Source organism: Myotis myotis, unplaced genomic scaffold (assembly GCF_014108235.1).
Source record: "Myotis myotis isolate mMyoMyo1 unplaced genomic scaffold, mMyoMyo1.p scaffold_m19_p_17, whole genome shotgun sequence".
NCBI classification, from domain to species: Eukaryota; Metazoa; Chordata; class Mammalia; order Chiroptera; family Vespertilionidae; genus Myotis; species Myotis myotis.
In genome coordinates this window covers 45,223,986-45,237,987 of record NW_023416321.1, presented here as the reverse complement: position 1 = coordinate 45,237,987, position 14,002 = coordinate 45,223,986, and the positions used below count along the sequence as shown (strand labels likewise).

General features: G+C 47.6%; 1 pseudogene; it reads left to right on the top strand.

Annotated features, from left to right (window-relative positions):
• The first annotated feature begins 8,169 nt into the window (after nucleotides 1–8,169).
• LOC118672498 lies at nucleotides 8,170–13,103 on the top strand (annotated as a pseudogene).
• The last annotated feature ends 899 nt before the right edge of the window (nucleotides 13,104–14,002 follow it).

The following is a 14,002-nucleotide window of genomic DNA, read 5'->3' as shown; positions in this document are numbered from 1 at the left end:
CCCTCTGTACATGCCTGTGTCCATTCTCCTCTCCTTATAAGGGGACCAGTTTTATCCGATGAGGGCCCACCTGAATGACCTCATTTTACTTTAATGACCTCTTTAAAGACCCCGTCTCCAAATACAGTCACATTCAGAGCTACTAGGGGTTAGGACTTTAACTTATGAATTGGGGTGGGGGACAGAAATGATTCAGCTCATAACACAATGCTAGGGGATGAGACAGGAAGTATCTATCCCCTTAGAACAAAGGCATTGCCACTGGATGTGGGGGTACACAGCATACTTAGTATTTGCCAGATGAGCACCCGAGAACCCAGGGTACCTTCCCCCAACTCTGTATTCTGAAAAGACTCTGCAGCTTCCCCCAGATTTCTTCAGATAAACTTGCATGGATTTAGAAAACAAATGTAGTAAAGACAGACTGAAGGAGGAGGCCCTGGTCCAGCTCACCCCTGAGATCAGGGCTCAGGGTGTCTCCCAAATGTCATACTCCCCGTGGCTCTCCACCCATGCGGTCAATTGTGGAGGATCTGAATTAAACATATAAACCAAGGGATGTTTCTTGCCAGTGACCAGGACATTTCACAAATGCAAGAAACCCAGCATCTGCTTATAGCTGGAGGGCATAGACAATTATAACAATCTATCTCAGATGTGGCCCAACAATAAATATAAAATTTCCCAAGTACCCTGTCCGAACTACCCTCCTCCACTGCTGAAGATCCCCCCAGAGAGATTTCCTTATGTTTCATTTCATGGTTCTTAAATCTCCAACTGCAGGGAAAGGAGCTGCCTTCTGCTGGTAGGCCTTGGGCTTTCTCGGTTATTAACAGAACAGGGTTGCTTCTATGTCAGAGTGACTTGGTGCTGGGAATGGAACAGGGCCTTTGCTCTTTCTAGGGAGGCAGAGGGAAGGTGGGTGCCTGTCTGACCTGCTCCACAGTTTCAAGTGCCAATCAGAGGGCCTGGGTCCAGCCTGGGTCTCCTGTGGCCTCTCACTCATCTCCCCTCTCATTCCTGCCCTTCCCCCTTCCATGAATTGCTTCCCTGCCACACCTTCGTTACTACTAAAATTGTAGGGCAGCTCATGCTGCTCAATCCTTCTTCAGTACCCCATTGGGGCCCTTGAGCTACTGACATTCCACAGCCAAGTGGAAAACAGGAAATCTGAATTTTCAGTCCCAGGTTGGTTTGAGAAAATCATTTCTCCTCTCTTAACCTCAGTTTCTTTGTCCATAAAATGAGCAAGTCAGCGTTGGTAAGAAGTTCCTGGGTTGGCTCTCTGGGAAACTGTTATGTCTAAGTTCATATCTGAGCTGAGTGGGAGAGGCACCACCATCACATACCCTGCTTCCAGGAACTGCAGCGCACCTCCTTACGCCTCAAACCCTATCCACACCTCAGCAGCAGGAGGCTGGGGCTGACACCCTGTGAGTCTCCCAAAATCAAGTTCCCTGTTGAAACAGTCACTCTCCAACCACCGCCACCACCCCTTTCCTCCCTGTGCCCCCTACAACGTCCAATAGTCTGTCTCTTCTAGATAGTTCCCTCTGCCTCCCTGCCTTACCAGGAATGTGGCTTTCCCCCAACACTGTGCTTCTCCTGCTGCCTCTCAACCAGCTCTCTTCCTTCTCTGCCATGTGTGTAGCTCAGAGCCAAGGTGGAGTGGGAGGCTCCTCACCTCCTCTAAAATACCCAGACCGCCAAGCATCTCCCCTGCCCCCCACCATCTTGTCAGATCTGCTCCCCTGATGCTCATCCCAGTCGGCAATTCCACCTTCTCCTCTCCTCCGGGCTGTCTTCTGCCAGCCTCTCGACCATGCCCCTTGCTCCTGGAAGACTGAAGCCCCTGGATCATAGCCTCCCCTCTCCACCCCAGCTCTCAGAACCTCCACCTCTGAATTGCCCTTCACCACCTCATAGCTGAGGCCCTTCTCCTCAGCCTCCCACCCTGGGGTCACACCTGATTTTTTTTGTTTTTGTTTTTTTAATGTGGTAAAATAAACATATAAAACTTACCATTAACCATTTGTAAGTGGCATGGAGCACATTCACAACTACCATCACCACCCACCTCCAGAACTCTTTCATCTTGCAAAACTGATCATCTGTCCCCATTAAATAACTTCCCATTCCCTCCCCCAGCCCCTGGCAAGCCACCATTCTACCTACTGTCTCTGTGAATTTGACTTTGCTAAGTACCTCATGTAAGTGGAATCATTCAGCAGTTGTCCTTTGTCTAGTTTATTTCTCTCAGCATAATGTCCTCAGGTTCCATGAATGTATCAGAATTTCCTTCCTCACACATGGATTTTAAGTTCACCAGAACTCTGTCTCCAAAACCATGAATTGATAATCCTACTCTCTGACTGCACCTATGGATCACTTGCTTAAATGCCCTTTGGAAAAAAGGGCCTCTGGTTCAATGCGCCTCTAATGCACTGTTCCCCACCATTTCCTCTGTCACCTTTCCCCTCCTGTCTTCATTTTCTTCTTTGTCCCTTTTAGACTCCATGGTCCACCACAAACATCCTTCTCTTACGGCTGGCCTCAGCCCCCTTGCCCTTTCTAACCTCTATCACATTCTCTTGACAACCCCAAAACCCTAAGTGACCCCTACCATTCACTTTCCCTGAACCTGCATCTAAAAGCAAGAATTACTGGAGCAAAATCACCAAGAGTAGTGCCACTATAAGTTCAGGATCAGTATCCTTCCGTGGGACCCTGGCACTGCACTGTCATTATGCTGTGTTCCTCTCTTCCCACCCCAAGGACTAGGTTCCTCAGTCCTCAACATTCTTACATCTCCCACTTCCACAACCTTGACTCATGCTTTACTATGAAGGCGATCCACGAATTCGGAACTCCCTGATGCTCCCATGGCCAGTCTACAAAGGCGCCAGCATCTGTAGCCTCTCCTCCCGCTTTCCTCTGCTGCAATGGAAGCGGCATCCCTAGATCTGTGAAAGTCTAGTCCCTCCTCCTACACCTTATCAGGGACTCTACTCCTTCAGCGATAAGTCTTCCTGCACATTTACTCTGCCCCGGTCCACTAGAGAGCTCCCATGAACACGTAAATACACTCTAGTATTTCCCTTCTTTAACAAAATTTTCTCCTAACCCCACATGCTGGTCCAACTCAGATCTACAAATCTCAGCTTCAATATCCTTCCCCAGGGAGCCCCACCGACTTCCTGACCACTCACCTTGTCATCCCACTTCCCACTGTTTATCTAGCACCTATCATTTGAGCTATAGATTTGCTAAGTGAATAAGTGAATGACTACAGATGGTTCATCTGCTCCTATAGGCTCATTTGGTGTGTACAAGACCCCTTATAACTGTAAGGTTGACAGTTTCTGGCATATGTCATTTCCTGTTTCATGCTCCTGAGCCACCATGAGGATGTGAAGCTCTTACTGAAACCATTTGCCTTCCATAGTCACTTAGACAGTCTTGCTTGACCACTCAAAGAACAAGAAGTGACACCAAAGGGTTGGCTGCCATTTTCCTCCCATTCCTGGCTCTATTCAGCTCAGCTCTGACCATCAGGTCCTACGGGGCATTCTTCAATCTGCTAGTTGGTCTTCTCAGCTTCAAATTATTATATGCTAACAATTCACTAAGACCAATTCAGGCAACAGGATGGTCCTGCCAGAGTGAAGGCTTACCTAGTGGTGTTAATCAGACACCACTGACTTCATCTTAACCAGCCATAAACCTTCAGCCTGGTACAAAATGAAGTCTCTCTCTCTCTTCTTCACAAAACAAATGTGATTTCACCTGGATGCCCCTTTCTGAATCAAACATGCCACCAGAATATTACGGTAAAGTTGTGGTTTGGTCTTCCTTACAGAACTGAGGGAGATTTTTCTACCCAGAATTCTTAAAACTCAAATTCTACCAAGCCATGTGGTAGGTAATTTGTACATAGGAAGCTAATTATTAATCTTTCCTCCTGTTGACTTTGTGCCAAATAATCCCACAAACTAACAAAGCTCATTGTTGATGTACCAGGAATTTAGTACATAAACAATGAATGCTAACAGATCCCCTACCACTTTGAGGAATCTGGAAGAATTCAAGAAAAGCTTTCTTAACCCAAACACTCTATTTGTCTGTTTCTGGCTCCTCAAGCTTTTCTCCTAAGTAGATAGCTTTTAGTTCATCTCTTCAATAATCACATTGGATTTTTCATTTGCATCTCTGCTGAGCCATGTGGTGCTCTGATTCTCAAACATTTGTCCACCGGTCTGTAGAAACTCAGGAAAATCAGACCATCTGACTGAGAAAATTAAGAATAATATGATAAACTACTCATACAGCTGAATTTAATGAATTCCAAGGGATTGTACTTTATTGAGACTGTGTCCTTCCCTCTTTTCTGGTATTAAAAGTCTAATATTTTATGAAACTATGGGGATAATAGTATGTGTGTTGGGGTTGGGGAGTTATCTGGAAGTTACATCTTAGTGCTCTGAATTCACTGTGCAACTTTTCTGGTAATATCCCAAAGTCTGGGAACCTCAGAACTGGAAGCTGCATCACTCCTTCAGAAACAAACCCGGAATTTTCCTGGTACCTAGGGGGCATTGTCCCAGTGGGTTTTTGAACCTGGGGTTGCTATTAGCAAATTGGTCCTCAGCCTTGCTTTTTTCGTAGAATGCTCTGGTCATTAATTATTGTTAGCGAAACAAGAGAATTAACTGATGGAGAGGAGAACAGAGATTACCCACGCAAAGGATCACTGCTCCTAGTCTCAGAACACGATGGTTGTACTCTACTCCCCACACATATCTCTTTGTGGGGTAATGACTGGCCTGTTCAAGAAGGAGGGGTTTCCCTAGGGCAGTGGTTGGCAAACTCATTAGTCAACAGAGTCAAATATCAACAGTACAACATTTGAAATTTCTTTTGAGAGCCAAATTTTTTACTTAAACTATATAGGAAGGTACATTCAACTTTAAATTCAACTTTAAATTCACGGGTTTCGTCTTCCGTTTTTCTCTGCTTCTTCTTTGTAGCCATGTCAAACAGGGCACCTAAAAAAATGTTTCATTTTATAATAATAAAGCCACCAACACAAAAGAATTACAATTCTTAAATTGATGACAAAAATACCTGTAGGATTTGTAGCTGGTTGGAAAAATACAGGTAACTTTATGCTTTGAGTAGGTACTTTTGTCACCTCGCACGATTTGCGGACGCGAGTAGCACTAACCACTGCACATGAGACTGCTGACTGACTGGCTTACTGAACTCATGCATGAATCGCTCGCGCCTTCCCTGCGTTGCATATCTTACGGCCCGCCTGTGCCTGCACCAGGTCTCCTGCCACCCGACTGACACCCTCCACTTCTTCTAACACCACTTCTTCAAAATAGACTTGCCCATGCCGAAAACCAACTTCTGCGCATGGGCCACAAAGTTTCAATCTCACTGTACGTGTGCGTCCGCACGTGGTATTTTGTGGAAGAGCCACACTCAAGGGGCCAGGGGCCGCGTGTGGCTCGAGAGCCATGGTTTGCTGACCACTGCCCTAGGGCATTGCAGATGCCCTCTCTTCATAAAGACTGGGACACATGTTCAGAAGATGAGATTGCAAGCTCTTGTAGGGTCTAGCTGCCAGCACCTATCACAATGCTTAATGGACTCCTGCTGGTGGGTGAACACTGGCCGGAATCAGCTTCAACAGCGCCTTTAGCTATGAATATCCTCCAACTAGGAAAGTGTGCTGGGGTCATTTCCTCCATAAGCCATAGGAGGTCTAGTCCTGAGTTGCTCCCAGGTTCCCTTCTGTTTGCCAATGAGGTGTGGTCATGGTACACTCTTGATCACTTCTTCTTTCTAACTACACAGGTATGCCCGGAGCCAGAATGAGCAGCTGGACTACCCAGGAGCCTTTGATGCCCTGGAAATGGAGTGGCCAGGAATTTGACCACACTATCCAGACCCAAGGGCAGGACATTTTTATGAAGCAAATAGTTCACACATATCATTGATCTGTGCTCTGTTGAATCACCATATCAACCCTAAGAACCATAGGTGTAATAAAACCCAAAGTAATTTCACAGGTTAAACTTCAGTCATTTTTTTTGAAGGGTGGAAACATATTTTTATTGTTTAAAGTATTACAAATAGTAGTACCTATGTCTCCCTTTCCCCATTGACCTCCCCCCAGCCCCCGCTACCCCCCAGCACATGCCCTCACTGTCCTTCCCCCCCCCCCCGTGTCTGTGTCCACTGGTTATGCTTATACACATGCATACAAGTCCTTCAGGTGATCTCTTACCCCCTAAAGCCTCCCCTGCCTTCCCACTGTAGTTTGACAGTTTGTTTGATGCTTCTTTTTCTCTATATGTATTTTTGTTCATCAGTTCATGATGTTCTTTATATTCCACAAATGAGTGAGATCATGTGATATTTATCTTTCTCAGACTGGCTTATTTCACTTAGCATAATGCTGTCCAGTTCTGTCCATGTTGTTGCAAATGGTAAGAATTACTTCTTTTTTACAGCAGCATTCTATTCCATTGTGTAGATGTACCACAATTTTCTAATCCATTTATCTACTGATGGGCACTAAGGCTGTTTCCAGATCTTAGCTACGGTGAATTGTGCTGCTATGAACATAGGGTTGCATATATCCTTTCTGATTGGTGTTTCTGTTTTCTTGGGATATATTCCTTGAAGTGGGATCACGGGGTCGAATGGGAGTTCCATTTTTGTTTTTTGAGGGAACTCCATACTGTCTTCCATAGTGGCTGCACCAGTCTGCATTCCCACCAGCAGTGCACGAGTATTCCTTTTTCTCCACATCCTCTTCAGCACTTGTCGTTTGTTGATTTGTTAATGATAGCCATTCTGACAGGTGTGAGATGGTACCTCATTGTTGTTTTGATTTGCATCTTTTGAAAAGTGTCTATTTAGGTCCTTTGTCCATTTTTTTTATTGGATTGTTTATCTTCCTTTTGTTAAGTTGTACGAGTTCCCTATAAATGTTGGAGATTAAACCCTTATCGGTGATAACATTGGCAAATATGTTCTCCCATGCAGTGGGTTTTCTTGCTGGTTTATTGATGGTTTCTTTTGCTGTGCAGAAGCTTTTTATTCTGTTTGACATAGTGCTAGAAGTATTAGCCATTGTAACTAGACAAGAAGAAGAAATAAAAGGCATCCAAATTGGAAAAGAAGAAGTAAAAGTGTCCTTATTTGCAGATGACATGATATTATACATAAAAAACCCTAAAGACTCCATAAAAAAAAAAACTATTAGACTTAATAAATGAATTTGGCAATGTAGCAGGATACAAAATTAATGCCAAGAAATCTATGGCATTTCTATACACCAATAGTGAACTTACAGAAAGAAAGACTGAAAAAAAAAATCCCATTTACCATCGCACCAAAAAATTGAGATACCTAGGAATAAACTTAACTAAAGAGGTAAAAGACCTCTACTCAGAAAACTACAGGACATTGACAAAAGAGATAGAGGAAGACATAAACAGATGAAAGAACATACCATGTTCTTGGATTGGTAGAATCAACATCATTAAAATGTCCATACTACCCAAAGCAATCTATAAATTCAACGCACTTCCCATTAAAATACCAACAGCATATTTCACAGACCTAGAACAAAATCTCCAAAAATTCATCTGGAATAAAAAGAGACCCCAAATAGCTGCAGCAATCCTGAGAAAGAATAAAGTAGGTGGGATCACAATACCAGATATCAGGATGTATTACAAAGCCACTGTTCTCAAAACTGCCTGGTATTGGCACAAGAACAGACATATAGATCAATGGAATAGAATAGAGAGCCCAGAAATCGGCCCGAACCAATATGCTCAATTAATATTTGACAAAGGAGGCAAGAACATACAATGGAGCCAAGATAGTCTCTTCAATAAATGGTGTTGGGAAAATTGAACAGATACATGAAAAAAATGAAACTAGACCACAAACTTACACCATACACAAAAATAAACTCAAAGTGGATAAAGGACTTAAATGTATGACGGGAAACCATAAAAATACCAGAAGAATCCAAAGGCAACAAAATCTCAGACATATGCCGAAGCAATTTCTACACTGATACAGCTAGGGCATTGGAAACTAAAGAGAAAATAAACAAATGGGACTACATCAGGAGAATAACGAAGGGAATCTGATAGTAAGAAGGAGATGCATGACCAGGCAACAGAATTACCACCCGAAAGCTGTGGCATGCATACTCATGGCCCAAGTGTCAGAGGACGTCATATCCTCACAAAAGGGCCTGGTGAGGCATGTCCCCAAAGTAGAGAAGGCCCTGGACTTTCGGTATCACACTGTGGAGAGCTCCAGAGAGAGTAGTCTAGACATGGAGGACTATGTAAGTGTCCCCAGAACCCCAAAGCCCACGCTCAGGCGATACTTTGACAGCATGTCAAGTGATAGTGGCTCTGACTCAATGGCCCACAGAATTCGCTCCCCTGGGAAGCAGCTGGAGGACAGCCTGGAGGCAGAGTCCTCCATCTGGGGTTGGTTCACCAAGATGCTCCCATCCATAGTGCGCTTCACCAAGTCTGTAGTCATCCCCTCCAGCAGGTCCAAGGGGAAACAGGCTGGCCACCGGGGCTGCAACACAGCCCCGAATGAGTGGTTCAACAGCCTGGACAATGACAGTCCAGACCTACAAAACCAGCAGCAGATCCTCAGGAAGCCCTTGAATGACCGGCCAAACAACATCCTCATTTCCCAAGACAAGTTGCCTGACAACATCATCCTGGTCAACACCTCGGACTGGCAGGGCCAGTTACTTTCAGACATCCTGCAGGGGCCCGTGGTGTGCGCTTGTTCCACAGTTGATGTCCAGGAGGCATTTAGCATCATCATCTCCTGGATGCAGAGATATTGCAACTGCAATTCGCAAGCTCTGATAGCAGTTTTCCCACCTACCACCCCAATAGCTCGACTACATGCGTTTTCTGGTCATCCTGCTGGGTTCCCACCACCTGGCCAGATACCTGGGTTCCATGGAATGTCGCTACAGCAACTTCTTCCAGGACCTATACTGGTGGGACATGTTCAACAACCTGGAGTCCCAGAACACCTTTCAGGACACACAGGACATTTTGTCGAGAATCACAGAGTAGGTGCCAACTGTGTCTACTTGCTGCCCATCGCAGAGGCCATGCTCAATGAGCAGCAGAAACACCCCAACGAGAAGTCCTCACAGAAGCTCATTCCCTTAGTGGGGGCAGTGAAGGTTGGAAGAGTGGATCGATCTTCAGCCATGTCAAGAGATTCAGATGATGTGGACCCCTCATGCTCCAGTGTTCTTCCTGCCAGGAAGGCCTCACCCAACACACTCTCCCCTCTGTCAATGAGTGGGGGTCTGTCCTCCCCAGCCAGTGTCCATGAAGAGATGGTGGAGCTGCAGGTGGATTAATGAACAGCAGCCCAACCAATAGACATGAAGAGAATTGTGGAGAAGAAAGACCTACCTACCGCCAAAAGCACACTCAAGTGCTTCTTCCCTGGTGTTGGGAAGAAGCTGCCCAGCAGTGGTGAGGCCACAGCAACACCCACCATGTCCATGACAGTGGTCACCAATGAGATGAAAAAGAAGGCACCCAAGAAAACCAAGAACAAGGATGTGGAGTCCACAAGCCAGTGCATTGAGGGCATCGGTCACCTGGTTTGCAAGGCAAAGAACCAGCAGAAAATGCTGCCAGTCATCATTGATGGCACAGAGTCGAATGACGTGACATTCTTCCAGCTGGCAGCCCAGTGGTCCTCTCACATCAAGCTCTTCCCCATCTGCATCTTTGGACATTCCAATTCCACATTCTAGCCCTGCCTCTCTCCCTGCCCTTCACCCTGCCTTGGCCAACCTCAGAAGAACACAGCTGCTTTTCTGTGAACAGATCAGTTAACTAAAGACACAGACCCTGGAGAAAACCAAAGAGAAACTGTTTTGAGTTCGAATGCACTCAGAGCCTGGAACCTAAGGGGGTTGTTTCTCACTGGGAGCTCCTAACTGCTCTGTTCAATAGCCAGAACGCTCTGGTAAGTGGAAGGTCAGGAGGGTAGTGTTGAGCTGGAGCATCATGGAAGATGTGTTTTGGCCTCAGGATGCCCAACATTCTCAGTGAGAAGGGTTCTGGCCTTGGAGACCTGCCCTACGTGGAAGCCAGGACTCTGCTTCCCTTGGAGCCAGCTCCAGCCTGTGCCCAGACTCAGAGCTGGGCAGCCAAAGGTCAAGGGCTAGCCTCTGATTGCAGCATTCTGAGCAGGACATGGAGGCCGATCAGCCCAGCCCTGGGAAACAGCTGCCAACCAGCCAACTGGCCCAGCACCACCTACTCAGGGTTACCAGTGAACTTCAGCCTCACAGGCAGACATAAAAAAGACCTGTATGGTGCACATCGCCCTGGCACACTGGCTAGATAAAGTGGTTGAATACTTGAGCAGGGAACCCACCTTCATTCCTGTCTGTTACTACAGAACATTTGCTACCACCCAACAGCTGTGGGACCAATTATTTACCAGGTGAGCCCCTCCCCCTCCAAAGCACATGCTCACCAGGCCACCTGTTGGCTGTTTGCCTTCAGGTCACTGCAACTCTCTGAGTGTTTGTTCCTCTGAACCCTCGGTAAACCTGGGAGCAAGCTCATAGGGCTACTGTAGGGGCTCGCTGGGGTCCTCCCTGGTAAGTTTTCTCTGGGAGCCTAGACAGTGGAGAGGTCTGCTGGAGGGGCTGTGATTGAGCCAATTGGTCATTTTCTCTTCCTGTTGAAGAAGCCACTGCCAAATTTCTGATTCTCTTTGGGGCCTTGGGTTAAGCTCTTTTCTAATATTACAAAGAGATTGGAGATACTATTAGGGGTCTCTGTCCCAGGTGAATCCAGGTTAGAGATGCCAGGGGTGAGCAGTGGGGCTCCAGGGTCACCCAGCAATCTGAGATGGGGCTGCTTTGGGCTCATTCACTCAGAAAATACATTAGAAGCCCTGCCAGGTACAGACACACCTCTAGGCCCTGACCATAATCCAGTGCTCAGAGCAGACACCAAGCCTGCACTCCAGAGCTTCCTTTCCTTCTGGTGGGGAGCGATTCATTCACACTAGGCAGCACAGGCTCGTAGTGTCCACAGGACAGCCGATGTGATGTCCACCTGGCCTTCTCTACCTATGGCTACATCTTCCCATATTGTGACGAGGATGGTGGTCCTCTGTTCAGCAAAAAACGTGAGTCAGTTTTGGGTCAGATCCATGAGGTGAGTATGGGGACTGTGAATTCAAGGTGCTGGCAAAATCCTGGATCCCACTCATGGTGGGATTTCTGCAAGAGGCCAAGGTCGGAGGGCTTCCCTAGAAAAAAGGACATGAGTCACAGAGCTGTGCAAGTGTATATGGGTGGTGTGGGCGAGTGGGGAGGTCAGTGAACAGAGAGCCCCTCAGACAATTCATAGCCTTCCGCTCCTAATCCCAGCCCAGTCTGCACCCCTATTCCGGGACCTTGCTCACTAATCTTGTAGAACCTCCTCAGTGGCAGCTTGGGGGTACCCCGCCCTGTGGGAGCTGAGTTTCAGTGGGAGGCAAAGAACCACACAGGACAGCTAGTGAATGAGGCAGCATGTAGGTGCAGGAGCCAAAGTTTGAGGTGATAGGACGGCCCTGGGGTTCGTTCGTTTGCTCACTGGTCAGTATTCCTGAAGCACCTACTCCGTGCCAATGAGTGACATGAACAGGGTGGACACCAGCCCTCTCAGTCCTAATGGGAGGGAACAGGGACACTGCGAGAGCATGTCAGGTTCCCCTGAAGAAGGGGACAGGTGGTTCCCTCATTGATCCAGAGCTGTCAGGTAGGAGGGCTTTCTGCCAACCATTCCTGGGTGACCAGGCCCATCTCTGCCAGGACTGCCAGATAAGCTGGACAAGGAGTAGGTCTGGCTTTGGATGGGCTGGAGCAGCAGGCCCAGCACCCCAGGCTCCCTGAGTGGTGCTCTGGGAGGGCCGTGTGGAGGGAAAGGCAGGCCTCACATTCTGCTGCTCACCTATCTCTCTCCCCAGGGCCATCTCCTGCATCCTGGGCATCTGGCTGGACCAGCACCCCCAGAATTTCCCAGCCTGATGATGCTGTTGGCTTCCACAAAGCTCAACTTGCAGTCTCCTACCTGCCAAACCAGGCCCAGTGCCTCAGCGGGAGCACCTGAGCCCACTGAGGCCGAGACAGGAGGAGGAGGAGGCCTCCGGGGGTGGTGTGGGTGAGTGTGCCTTTGGAAGGCACACAAAAGGCAGTGAGGGTGGTAACATGTCCTCTTCTTGCATCTACAGAACCAGCTCCAGAAGAACATCAGGAAAACCCTCAAGAGCAACGCCACCCTAGTGGCCTCTCCAGAGCCAGAGCCAGATCCAGGCCCAGCTTTCACTGAACTTTAAGAGGCAGAAGAACCACCTGCAGCATTTGAGCAACTCACCCCAGTTCCTGTGAGGCCTGTGGTGCCAGATCCCGGGGCACAACGCTTGTCAGCTGCCATGGCAGAGAGGGCACCGCCTCACCCCCATTTAGACGCAGTGTTAAAAGTTTTCTGTTCATGTTACATATGCTTATGATTTTACTATATTTTTATGATATTTAATAACATACAGTGTACTGTAGAGAAAATACACTGAAATACTGCTAAACATAACCTCAATTTAGATTCTATAAAATTTAACCCTAAAAATCCTCAGAGCTTTGAGCAAGTCTGTTCTTCTGGACCCTGACCCACCCAGGGAGAACTGTCCTCACCTTCTCCACCTGCCCTTCCTGGAGCCAGGACTCTGCGTCCCAGGGAGCTGGCTCCACCCTGTGCCCAGACTCAGAGTTGAACGCCCATTGGGGGCATCCTGAGCAGAACATGGAGGCCAGTCAGCCCAGCCCTGGGCCCCAGCTGCCAACCCGCCAAGTGGCCCCAGCACCACTCACTCTGGATTTCAAATAAACTTGACCCTTAGAGGGCAAATATATATATATATGGACCTGTACAGTGCAGATTGCCCAGGATCACGGATTAGACAAACTGGTCAAATCCTTGGTGCCCAGTTTTCTGAGCAGCGTCCCCACCTTTGACCCCACCCACCCTTCTGTGTTAATACATAATATTTGCTACTAACCAACATGTGTGGGACCAACCATGTACCAGGTGAGCCCTGCCCCTCCACAGCACAGTGGTCACTCAGCCACCTGCTTGCTGTGAGTCTCCCGGTCCCTGCATCTCTCTCAGTATTTGTTTCTCTAAACATGGGGAGAGTCTAGGCTCAGCCTCATCAGATAATTGCAGGGACTTGGGGAGGGGGGTTCCCCTGGGAAAAGGCCTTCTGGTTTCCTGGACACTGGAGATGTGTGCGGGAGGGCCTGTGGTTGTTCTAATTGGCCATTTTCTCTTCTTTTAAAGAAACTTCTGCCTTATTTGTGATTCTCCTCAGGCCTTAGGCTAAGCTATTTTCTCTTTTGATAAAGTCATTGGAGATTCCATTAGGTATCTCTGTCCTGGGTGAAGCCAGATTAGAAATCCCAGGGGTGAGCAGTGGGGCTCCAGGCTCACCCAGCTATGTGAGATGGGGCTGGTTTGGGCTCATTCATTCAGCAAAGGCCCTGCCCTCAGGACTGCACTCCAGTGCTTCCTTCTAGTCAGGAGTGATTCAGTCACACTGGGCTGCACAGGCAGGTAGCATCCACAGGACAGCCAATATGACTTCTTCCTCAAAGTATCGCTGATCTACACGTACTGTGAAGCAGAAAGTGGATCTCTGGACCAGCAGAAAAAGTGAATGTGCTTTGGATCAGAGCCTTAAGGGGAATATGGGACTGTGAATTGGAGAAGCTGGCAACACCCAGGATCCTACATATGGTGGGATTTCTGCACGAGGGCAGAGGTCTGAGGGCTTCTCCTAGAAAAAAGGGAAGGAGTCAGAGAGCTGTGCGTGTGGATTGGGTGGTGTGTGTGTGAGTGGGATGGCACGT